The sequence below is a fragment of the Canis lupus genome, chromosome 3 (assembly GCF_011100685.1).
Source record: "Canis lupus familiaris isolate Mischka breed German Shepherd chromosome 3, alternate assembly UU_Cfam_GSD_1.0, whole genome shotgun sequence".
NCBI classification, from domain to species: domain Eukaryota; kingdom Metazoa; phylum Chordata; class Mammalia; order Carnivora; family Canidae; genus Canis; species Canis lupus.
In genome coordinates this window covers 57,423,355-57,435,943 of record NC_049224.1, presented here as the reverse complement: position 1 = coordinate 57,435,943, position 12,589 = coordinate 57,423,355, and the positions used below count along the sequence as shown (strand labels likewise).

At 45.9% G+C, this 12,589-nt stretch overlaps 1 long non-coding RNA gene across 1 annotated transcript; it reads right to left on the bottom strand.

The window, feature by feature from the left end:
* Positions 1-385: 385 nt before the first annotated feature.
* Positions 386-10,797, bottom strand: LOC111095238. Its single transcript, XR_005357117.1, has 4 exons — positions 10,184-10,797; positions 9,649-9,724; positions 1,722-1,857; positions 386-532 (listed from the first exon to the last, which is right to left on the bottom strand). It is a non-coding gene; the product is annotated as an uncharacterized LOC111095238 (long non-coding RNA).
* Positions 10,798-12,589: the final 1,792 nt, after the last annotated feature.

Here is a 12,589-nt window from a genome sequence, read left to right as displayed (position 1 = left end):
CAAAAACGAAGACTACACACCAGCCTGAGAGTAGTGATTGCCACAAGGACCAGGACAGGGGTGGGGTGGGGGGTTCCCGGGGAAATTTGATTTCATCTAATAGGTTTTATTTCTTAATCCAAAAAAAGAAAGAAAGAAAATTAAGGAAAAAGTGAAGCAAATATGACAAAATGGGGACACGTGGGTGGCTCAGTGTTTGAATGTCTGCCTTCAGCTCAGGACGTGATCCTGGGGTCCTAGGATTGAGTCCCACATCGGGCTCCCTGCATGGAGCCTGCTTCTCCCTCTGCCTGTGTCTCTGCCTCTCTCTCTGTGTCTCTCATGAATAAATAAAACAACAACAAAAAGACAGAATGTATTTATTTATTCTGTGTGATGAGTCCACGGGTGTTTGTTAGATTTATCTCCATCATTTTCTGACCATAACTGTGTTAGGAAATTAACTATTGTAGTTGCATTGTTGGTCTCAGTGTCGAGGTGTCCAGAACCATTCTCAGATTTGACGGTTCAGAAGGATGTATAGAATCTCAGTCTAAAATAAAATAAAATAAATGAATGAATGAATGAATCTCAGTCTACGGAAAGCTGCTGTGCGTACAGCGTAGGGTATACCAAAAGGACAGAGGGGAAAATCAGCAAAGGGAAAAGCTATGAAGGGCAGAGTCTGGGCAATGTGGGATGACTTCCTTTGCTCTCCCCAGAGGATTTGCACAGGTAGCACTTAATTCTCTCAGAAATGAGGTGTGGCAATGCACACACAGTCCCCCAGACCAGGGAAGCTCCCCACACAACGCCCCTGGAGTGCTTTTGTGCAGGGTTTATCTGGGGTCAGTGGTGCAGGCACGGAGCATCTGCGTCACTGACTAGTTCGTCTCTGGATCTCCAGGGGTCAAAGAGATACAGTGTGGCCTGAGGCCCTCATCATAAATCACATTGTTAACAGGAAGCTATGGGTGCGGTCCAAGGTCCCAGGTATGCAAAAGATCCTCTTATCAGGCACAACATTCCAGGGGCTCATAAGTTACGTCACAGGAGACCAAGAAGGGCCAGTCCTTTCTTTGGAATGTGCAAGCCCGACTGTCCCAAGCCAGCTGAGTTAACCCTTTATTGTACAGCCCTGGGACAACCTGGGAGTCACATGGGAGACCTCCACCTGGGTTTGCAAAAGATTTTGTGAGCCTTAGGCAACCACCTTCCTCCAGGCTACAAAAGGTTTGGAGAGCCTGGGGTGTCCGGGGAGACTGCTCCTCACTTCAAACCTAGGAAAACAGGCTATGAAGGGACCACAGGAGATCTAGGCACGTGTCTACAAGTTTCTAAAACCAAGGGACTGACCCTTGATTGACATCCAAGGAATCTAACTTAGGAAACACTGGCGTGGCCGCTCTGGCAACCAGGCTCTGGGGTCTGACTGCCCTCCCAAATTATTTTGGGACCCCCCCAAAAACAAACAAACAAACAGATGAGTGTTTCTGATGGCAGGAGGGAGAGAGTGCCAGCTTAGGATCTTCTTAGATCCTGGTCAAGCGGAGTCCATCAGGGGGCTTGGACCACAGGATTCTCAGAGGGTAAGGAAGAAGCTGGAAGCAACTAATCAGGAGAAATGCATCACCCCAGAGACGGGGAGCAGAGAGGTTTCTGAAGAAGCCTTTTAAGTGCCACGGAAGAGAGAGGTTAAACCTCCTACCCTGCCAAGCCCAGGGGAAGAGGAGGCCACTCACCAGAGTCACCCATGGAGCAGTGTCCCGTCTGTGTTCTCCTCTCCAGTGTGCCCTGCTCTAGCTCTGGAGAGCCAGAGACCGGTCCGTAAGAGGTGTGAGGAGAGGTAGTCATGACTTCAGTCTGTAGGGTTCAGAGCTGGGGAAGGAGGAGCACCCCCAACCCTGAAAGAAGTGCGAGTTCTTTTTTTTTTTTTTTTTAAGATTTTATTTATTTATTCATGAGAGACACAGAGAGAGGCAGAGACACAGGCAGAGGGAGAAGCAGGCTCCCTGAGGGGACCCAATTCCAGGACACTGGGATCGTGACCTGAGCGGAAGGCAGACGCTCCACCACTGAGCTACCCAGGTGCCCCAGAAGTGTGAGTTCTAATTATTAATGAGCCTGGGGATCTTATTTACTCATTGGGGCTATCTTGGAGAACAGTGACAAGAGGAACTTTTCTGCTCTTTCCCTACCCCTGTGCTTCATTTCTGGTATTTTCTATCAATTTATCTTTACCCGCACTTAATGCTGTTCCCTGCTGTGCCCTGTCTCCTGGAAGCCATTCTAATAAGTACCTAGCTCAGGTGTTATGTTTCAGATTTCCAGAATATCCTTTAAAAATATATTTTAGGGACCCATGGGTGGCTCCATCAGTGAAGCACCTGCCTTTGGCTCAGATCATGATCCCAGAGCCCTGGACTGAGGCTCACATCGGGTTTCCTGCTCAGAGCCTGCTTCTCCCTCGCCCTCCCCCTGCTTACGTGTTCATTTTCTCTCTCAAGTAAATAAAGAAAATGTAAAAAAATTTAAAAGAACATTTTAGTTCTCTATTGAAATGTCTACTCTTTTCATCCATTTCCCCTCTATTTTCTCAAAAATACAAATCAAAAGAAGCCCCGTATCAGGGCCTCTATCATCTCCAGTGTCAGGGTCACCCTGGGCCCCCACATGTATGGACTGTTTCCCTTCTTGATCGCTGGTCTCTTTAACCCTGCCCCTGCTCATGTCCACGGATTCTTATGCCAAATACTGTACATGACAGATGACAGAGGTGGTTGATGGTCAGATTCCTCCAGCAAGTGCTAGGTTTTGCTCTTGCACCCAGTGAACTCACCAGAGGATTGCCTTGGTCATGTTGAGACGTCAGCATTGTTTCAGGCTTGGTTAGGGCAGGTTTTTCCAATCTTATTCTGGCTGTCAGTGTACAGCCCTTCCTCCCAGGTGTGGTCCTTCCCAGTCTCGGCCAAGGGCTCAGGTGCTGACTGAGCACGTCTCCTCTGGCCACTCCTGCACTTGGGCCTGCTCAGCCCTGCATGGTCTCTGAAATCTTTGCTCAGCTCTGCAGCCTCCTGCTGCCCCGGGGTCTCAGCCTCCTCATGCACGGTGTAGGTTCAGCCAAAGCCCACCAGCCTCATGGCAGCCCCAACCTCCAATCACGTGGCCAGATGTCTGCTCTCTGTGTGGGCCCCACTTACACACACCGTAGTTTAGAGAGAGTTTCTGAGCTTCAATTCAACTCTGTCCACCTCCATACGGAGCCCACAAAAAGGTGAGAGATCAGAAGGTTAATTACATCCCGGGATGCTCTTTATCCCAGAGGGGCTGTCACCCAGGCTCAGAGAGGAAGAGCACCAGGAATTGCATATAATGGGAGTGTGGAGTTTTCATGTGATATGAAATATCAACATACTGAAAACGTATGACTGTAACAGAGGGAAAATAATAAGAATCTGAAAAGATAAAACAAACCTAGAGAAACATTCCAAAGGAATGCTTACTAGATTTCACAAATTAAGCTAGAAATTGTGCATTTAAATATGACTTTCTGGCTTAAATCTGCAAAGGGAAAGTTCTAGCACATAATTAGTACAGAGAGGAGGTGAGGATTGACCTATCCTCTCTGTCCTCTGGAACAGAGCAGAGCAGAGTCTGAAAGTGGTTGGGTTTAGTTCCAAATTTGGCAACCAACCTCAAAACACAAGAATCATGCTGACCAAAAAAAAAAAAAAAAATTGTAGGACACAGCTTGAAGAGGAGTCAGCAGTTGTTTACTAAAAGCACTGTAGCAATTTTGACTTAGAATATTATCTCTATGATTTTTGACCTTTCATAAAAGAAATATGAACAGAAAGAATGGACTATTTAATTTTTAAAAAATGCAAATTGGGACACCCGGATGGCTCAGAGAAACTTGCAACTCCTGATCTCAGGGTCGTGAGTTTGAACCCCATGTTGGGGGTAGAGATTACCTAAAAAAATAAAACCTTAAAAAATGCAAATGGCAACATCATAAGAAAAAAAATGTTCAAATAAAGGCAGAATAAAACAATTGGTTAAATTCGTAGTGTAGCATGGAAACTAAATGTGGAAAGATTTAAAAAACATCAATTCAACAAAATAAATGTCTCCAAATGGGTGGATTGTCTAAGTAAATTATGATGAACTAAAGAATGAATATGATTCTATTTGGGCAGAAATGTAACTCTTTGTGTATGTATATGCATATATGCATATGCATGGTCTGAATAACACATGATGAATTAGTGACAGTTGACTCCATAGACTGGGATTGTCCATTTCTTTGTGTTCTTTGGCCTGCCTGTATTCACACATTATAACAAACATATATTGCTTTCATAATAAGAACTCCTTCCTCACCAACTCCACAAAGACCTGGACTTTTTTTTTTTTTTAAAGATTTTATTTATTTGAAAGAGATAGAGTGAGGGAGAGAAAGAATAAGCATGGAAGGGTAGGGGCAGAGGGCAAAAGAGACTCAGAGCCTGATGTGGGGTTCGATGTGGGGCTCAAACACAGGACTCCAGGATCACGACCTGAGCCAAAGTCAGGTGCTTAACCCACTGAGCCACCCAGGTGCCCCAGATCGGAAGTTTTAATGAAAGTTTTCTCTTTAAGTTACTTATTCATTTTAAGCCAAGTGCACCCAAGTTGCTCACTTGGCTGTGTTTCTACTTTCTGCACAGGGGTAAAGGAATTTCACTGTTTCCAAATATGTAAAATGGGAAAAATACCTACCTGAGAGGGTTACACTTTCCTTGTGTTTAGCAATAAATTCTTTTTTAAAAGTTATTATTTCGGGATTCCTGGGTGGCGCAGCGGTTTGGCGCCTGCCTTTGGCCCAGGGCACGATCCTGGAGACCCGGGATCGAATCCCACGTCGGGCTCCCGGTGCATGGAGCCTGCTTCTCCCTCTGCCTATGTCTCTGCCTCTCTCTCTCTCTCTCTCTCTCTCTCTGTGACTATCATAAATAAATTTTTAAAAAAGTTATTATTTCAATTTTAGGTGAACGTACAGTGCAATATTGGTTTCAGGAGTAGAAGTCAGTGGTACATCATGTGCATACAATACCAGGTGCTCATCACAACAGGTGCCTCCTTAACACCCATCCCCCATCTAGCCCATCCCCCCACACCCCTCCATCAGTCCTTAGTTTGTTCTCTTTAGTTAAGAGTCTCTTATGGTTTGCACCCCTTCTCTCCTTCTCTCCCCCTTCCCATGTGTTCATCTGTTTTGTTTTTTTTAATTAAAGTGAAATCATATGGTATTTGTCTTTCTCTGACTCATTTCACTTTGCATAATACTCTCTAGCTCCATCCATGTCATTGCAAATGGCAGGATTTCATTCTTTTTGATGGCTGAGTAGTATTCCAGATATATATCACATCTTCTTTATCCACTCATCAGTCTATGGACACTTAAGCTCTCTCTATAGTTTGGCTATTGTTGAGCAATACGTTCTTAGTAACTAATAGCTGTTTAAACCAAGCCCAATTGTGGATTTACAGGAGAGCCAGCAGAAGGGAAGTCCAGAGGTCTTATTGGGTCCCCATTGTCCCTTCTGAATCACTTCTGATTTCTCCCCTCCCTCCCTCACTGCACCCAGCGCCTTCCAGCTCATTCCACCCAGCACTGTGACCTGATTCCTACCTCCCTGCAGATACCAGTTGACCTCTGGGTCACTTCTCCCCTTTCATGAAGGGATTGAGCCCTGGCTCTCTGTCTTCCTCTCCACCCACACTCCTGCCCTAACTCTTGGTGACCTCAGCATCTAACTATGCAGTGTTGGCCTTGCCTTTCCTTAACCTCCTTTTCTCCACCCTAGAGCACACCCTTGCCATCATCATGGCCTAGACCTAGCACACCTGGTAAATTTACCTTTGCTGGAAACTTCATTTCAAGCACCCTGCTCTCCTTCTGACCTACTATCTCTGGAATCCACTTCAATAACCCTATGATCTCAATCCTCGAATTCTCCTCCTTCATTCTATATTCAATACCTCTTCCCCATCCTACATTTGTTTGCTACCATTGCAATCACTTCCTTAAATTACCATCATTTCCCTTGGCCCTTTGTCCCTCCATCATATTTGGACGGCAAAACCTCAATCCTGGCTGGACCCATCTCATGGCTTTCGGTGCACCTCCCCCCCGGCCACCTGAGTATTGCTACACATGAGCACACAGAGGCTCTGAGTGGCCAGTGCCGCTTAGAAGTCATCCCCACAAGCTGAACCAGGTAACCAATACCACAGGGCAAGGCTGCTTTTCCTTTTGTAGGTCTGCTTTTCTCCTCATCAAGATGACAATTTTATTATCTTAAGCACTTCTCCTTCCATGTCATGACATGACCAGAAGTCCTGCTCATCAAAGGGCTCTCTCTGTTCCTTTCCTGCTATTCTTGGGACTATCCCTGAGCATCACTGTCCCAGGATGCAGCCCCTGTGGGGCACGAACCAACATACTGAGCTAATGGATTCATGATCTAGGACCCCGTTCTTCCTTCCTTCACCAGCCAGTCAGCCATGGGTGTGAACGAGCTGTTGCCTTAGTGCACCAGAGGCGGGTGACTTGGTACGTGCCCTGTTTGTAGAACTTACCTGTGCCTTCAGACCTGTCTAGGCCTAACCTCAAATGCACCGTTCCCATTGTGCACTGCTGTTGTGCCTACTCCACCCAATGGCTTGAGGGGTGGTTGCCAGCACCTGGATCCTAATGGCAGGTTTGGTCGCTCAGTGACTCACATCCAACACACTCTCACCTAAGACCCAGCAGCATGTCATGATCTGCTTTTCACATGGAGAATAGTTCTCTGCTGAGGATGGCATGGCCTTGTTCCAGAATCCCGGGGGAGGGGCTGGACTCTCTGACCTCAGATGAACTCCTTAACTGCCATAAAATCCTCGGCACCATGGAATTTGCTGGGTCATGTGGCCCTAGTGGCAGGGCTGCTTGTATCATCATCCTAAACCCAGGGCAGAATGCTCTTTGCTCTCAGCTGTGGCCAGGAAGCCTGGACAGCTGGAAGTCAGGCTGTCTTGTAGGACCACGGAAAGGCCCAGAAGGCACATGGGCAAGAAAGGATGAGAGCAGAGGAACCAGATCCTGTTTGCCATGCTCCTCTTGCAATTACTGTGCTTTTCCATGCCGTGCCTGTTTCAGTGCTAAGTCATGTCTTGTTCCCTTTGAGGACAAAATCTATCTTTTGAGTTCTGCCTTTGAGAACCTAATTCCATGTTTGCACCACCTTGAAACTAAATATGCTTCTGTTTACTGGACCGCCAAGACATAGAAGTAGCTCATTCATCCCAAGACATTATTTTTTTTTAAGATCTTACTTATTTATCTGACAGAGAGAGCACAAACAGGGGGAGCAGCAGGCAGAGGGAGAAGGAGAAGCAGACTCCCCTCCCTGAGCGGGGAGCCTGATGCAGGACTCGATCCCAGGACTCAGAGATCATGACCTGAGCCAAAGGCAGGTGTTTCATCAACCAAGCTACCCAGGCACCCCCATGATATTCTTTTAAATATTTATTTGCTTACAAGGAGGAGTTTAGAATTCCTCCGTTAGCACTTAGGAATGTCAGGTTAACACTTTGTTACCTACCATTGTTGTCAAGTGTCCAGGCCAGCACTCTCCAGTAGAAATACAATACAAGCCACATATGTTAGTTTAAATGTTCTAGTAGCCCCATTACAAATGGAAAAGAGAAACAAGTGAACTTAATTTAACAATATATTTTGGGGATGCCTGGGTAGCTCAGAGATTGAGCATCTGCCTTCCACTCAGGGCGTGATTCCAGAGTCCTGGGATCCAGTCCCGCATTGGGCTCCCTGCATGGAGCCTGCTTCTCCCTCTGCCTATGTCTCTGCCTCTCTCCCTGTGTTTCTCATGAATAAATAAATAAAATGTTAAAAAAAAAAACCAAAAATATATTTTATTTAATCCAAAATATTTGAAATATTTTCAACATGTGGCACTAGCCACCTGTCAAGTGTCAACAGTCACACATGGTGAGAGGTCATCGTGTTGGAGAGCTCTGATCCAGACGCATCCCCAGGAATTAATCATCTTCATACTAAACTTCAGAGGTTACAAAATGTTCCCATGCCTTATCTAGTTTATTCCTTGAGAGAGAGAGAGAAAGAGAGAGCAAGAGGGAGGAAAAGAGAGAGAACAAATGTGTTTTATCACCTCCTTGTTGCTCAGAGAAATGAGATGATTTGCCCAAGATAACTCAGTTGCCAGAAGTAGCAGAGGTGAGACCCACAGCCAGCTGTTTGGAGTCTAATTCTGTCTTAAATACAGCAGTGGTTCTCTCTCTCTCTCTCTCTCTTTTTAAGATTTTATTTATTCATGAGAGACACAGAGAGACAGGCAGAGACATAGGCAGAAGGAGAAGCAGGCTCCATGTAGGAGGCCTGATATGGGACTCGATCCCAGGACCCCAGGTCATGCCCTGAGCCAAAGGCAGACGCACAACCACTGAACCACCCAGGTGTCCCACAGCAGTGGTTCTCAAACTTGTCTGCACACTCACATCCTTTGAGGATATTTTTTAAAAAGATTTTTAAATTATTTTATTTTATTTATTTGAGAGAGAGAGCGCATGAGCTGGGGGGGAGGAGTAGAGGGAGAAGCAGGCTCCTCACTGAGCAGAGAGCCTGATCAGGGGCTCAATCTCAGGACCCCAAGGCCACGACCCAAGCTGAAGGCAGACGCCCAACTGACTGAGCCACCCAGGCACCCGCCTTGAGGATCTTTTAAGATTTCCAAGCCCAGCCACACCCCAGGGGTGTTAAATCACAACATCTGGGGGTGGGACTCGGTATGAGTAGCTGTGAAACGTTCCTGTGGTTTCATGCTTGCAGAGCACTGGTGCACATCGGCTATACTCAGAATGAGGTCCATGAACCAGCAGCGTGGGCAACACAAATACATCATCAAGACAGTGGCCAGACCTGCTGAAGTGGAACTCCACAGAGGAGTCCAGCACACACTCAAGGCCTAGAAGCATCTGATAGAAAACATGCAATTCTGTTTTTACATGGAGGAAAACACAGTCCAGTACATTTCCATTACGGGGGTTTATTGAGAAAGGCAGCAGTACGGCTTCATGTTGGTGGCCTTTGGGTTTTCATTAAATTATGTGACTAATGATGCTTTCTTGGTTTTATTAGGGCTTTATTTCTGAACAATCACAATCAACTCCCTCTCTGGGGCACAGACTTGATTTCAAAGAACCCTAGAGAAACTGCCGTAAATGTCTCTCTGTCCATTTCTCTCAGGCGTTAAGTGGCATTGAGCTTCTGTTTCACAAAATCAAACTATGTTTTCTCATCCAGTCAGCAGATTTATGAGAACTTATACTGTGTGCGATGGTGGAGAGCAAGGTGGGGGAGAAGAGCTACTGATAAGCTCCTGTTTTCGGGGGATTCACAGGCCTGGGCAGAGCGCTAATGGGCACCCAAACAGCTGCAGAGCAACAGAAGATAGAGGTCATGATGTGACAGTGCTGAGATCATGGGCCTGGGATTCACAGGTAGGTAACCCTGCTCTGGGGTGATGGGAGCTCTCACTAAGGAGGGCGGGGCACTTGGACATTCACGGGTGGAGGGAAGGAGTTTCTGTAGGAAATACTCACTGGCATAGCTGTCATCAGTTGGGGGAGGTGGATGTTTCTTAGTCTGGATGCTTGGTGGACAGAAGTACCATTTGACCTGGGTAAGGAGGGATGAGAAATTTTCGGCTTAGGGAATACACAGATTGAACCTCCAAATAATGAAGAGGCCTCTGGAATATCGGGAACCACAGATACTCAAACTACCAGGACTCCTTCTCTCTAATTTTCCTTCATGCCAGTTTTGTCCTCTCTTATATCAAATTGGCTTCCTCAATGTGATAGAAACATGACTGCAAGAAATACCTGTCTTTTGCCTCCCACACCTTCTAGTACCAGAGAGCAAAACCTTAGGTATCTGGAATTCAAGGCAAAATAATACAGGGGGAGAGGAAGTAGATGGAGGCAGAGCTGAAACAAGACTGGGGATGAGCTGATTCTTATTGAAGCTGCGTATCAAGTACCTGGGGTTTAGTTGTGCTATGCTACTTTTACCTACGGTGGAAATTTTCTTAAAATTAAAAAAAAAAAAAATTCCCCAAGAAGGAATCATACTCACTTGCCTTGATCCAACACTGAGTCAGGCAACAGTGACCAGAAGGCATGGTGGTATGTGGACTTGGTGGCTCTTGTGAGAGTCTCGTGTCTGGGACCATAGGCAGGAAGGTCAGCCCCATTCCCAGACAAAAGGGGTTCTGTATCCAGGGAAGAGGGAGGGAGGGATCCTGAGCAGAGGCCCCCACGCTCTGCTGACCTCTGACGTTTGTTACCTGCTTCTCTCCATTGGTCTCTGAGCCTGCACTTCTGGGGACCACCACCGCCCTGGCCGGATGTCCTGTGTGCACTTTTACTTCCATGTGCTCAGAATCAAATTCAAACCACCTCCTGGTCCTGTGGGTCTACTTCTCCTCCACTGAGCTGCTCCAGCCAGAAATTTCTGAGTCATATTCAACTGGCCCTGCTTCTCCCTCAGACTCATCTCTCAGCTTTGTGAATCCTACCTCTGAAATATTACCTACTCTACCTTGTCCCCTTACTCCCTGCTTCAAGGCCCCAATTCAGAATTCTCCTAACCGCTCCCACTCCAGAACCCACACTAGCTCACGCAACACCTCACAGCTGTTCACAACACCAACCTAATGACTTTGTTCTTTACTTCATTGTTTCATGACAGCCATGAGGCATTGAGGCCATTTAAAATCTGATCTTAAACTGCTTTTAAAGCTTCTTATCATTTGCACCATTGTACATATATACACGTACATATATTTATTCTTCTGCACTTTTATACATGTCGCCTCTTCTTTGTGAACACGTTGGCCAAATTCTATAAGATTGAGCTGAAAACCCACCTCCTTTATAAAAAACCTTCTCTAACTCCTCCAGCTGTACTCACCCTCCTACAGGCTGTCTCACAGACCCTTTCAGTGTGGCACTTCCAATACCACACAGTAGTGACCTTTCACGTTTGTATCCTCCGATCCCCATGCAGAAACCCACTTTTAGCTATGATAAGCATATCTCTTGTACATAAAGTAATGAGCAAATATCTTCATACATTGGAAAGCTACAGTACAGAATAGCTCTCTTGGTTACAAGGGCTCCCAAAACTCTAGTTCAGCCACCTGTTGAAGATAAGACTGATATAATTGGCTCCAGTGAAAGGGAACTGCCTCCTGACACAACCCACTCCATTTTTGGAGAGCTCTTATAAGGTCCTTCCTTAGACTGACCCTTCTTAAATCCCTCTCTCCGCAGCTCTGGTTGACTAGCCTAAGCTCTCCTCTTTGGCACCTCCTGAAGTGCTATCAAACTTCTGGTATCAGCTCTCCTGTGCCTCAGGAGAAATCTCAAAATTCTTTCAAGAATCCTCAGAAGGCAGGGTTTGAGTTGCAAAGCCTATGAGCATGGGTCAGCCCATCTCCATCTCTCTGGATCTGTGGCTCTGGAGTTGCAATACTCAGGTATGGTTGGCTTGGGGACAGGGCAGCAAGAAAGAATAAGAACTGTGGGTGGTGCCGAGGGCACACTTGATGTTGCCTAACATGGTTGAGTTTATAGCAATGCTTGGCAGTCTACGATGAAGAACAGAGGAGATAGGTGTTTCTGTTAATCCAAGACTGAGGATTGGCAGGTAAGATGAAGGATGGCCAAGGAGAGAACCACTCTGAAAATCTATTCCACCCAATCATACCGCCTTCCTCATACCATCATCTCAGTCCCTTTGTTCCTTGAGAACATGGCATCTAACATGAATTTGTTCAGACTTTCTGTATACTACATTCTCAGAGCTTATTGATCTGTTTGTTTGTTTTTTTAACACAGCAAAGGGCAAAGTATTTTTGACATTATTTTCTGAATAATATGTGCCCTAAAATTTGATAGATAGTGACTCCTTTGATAGAGATTATATAAGAAAAAAAAAAAAAAACCTTATCTCATTAGACTTTCAAAAATAAAGTGGAATTTCTAAGTCACCCATGACTGGGGTTGCTCTGAAAACACAGGAGAATCAGGCTGCAAGGCCAGGTGCCTTGCAGGAAGGGACCAGTTTCTTCACGGGTTTCTACTCTTAGTTAGGGGGTCAAGGTGGGGATCGAGTGGGAAGTTGTGTGACACTCTCCCTTCCTCCACTGATGAGCTCAAAGGGGAAGAATATTTGGAATTAGAGCCAGGCTAATTTGTTAGTCATAAAGAAGAAATTCTGAGTGTCAGAGTCTCTAAATTACACTGCAACCAAGCCCAACACCAACATTCTTTGAAACAGCCCCGTCACTTGACTAAGAAAGAACACCTCTTGGGAGGGTTGGGATGGATGTTTATATCATGGAAGCAGGGTGACCTGATCAGAAGAGCTTTAGACTGGATTTAGAAGAAGAGGGAGACACAGACATCCAGACAAACCTGTGAAGCCAGTTGCTATGTAGGACAGGTTTGACTTACACAAGAGGAGCCTCATCATGCT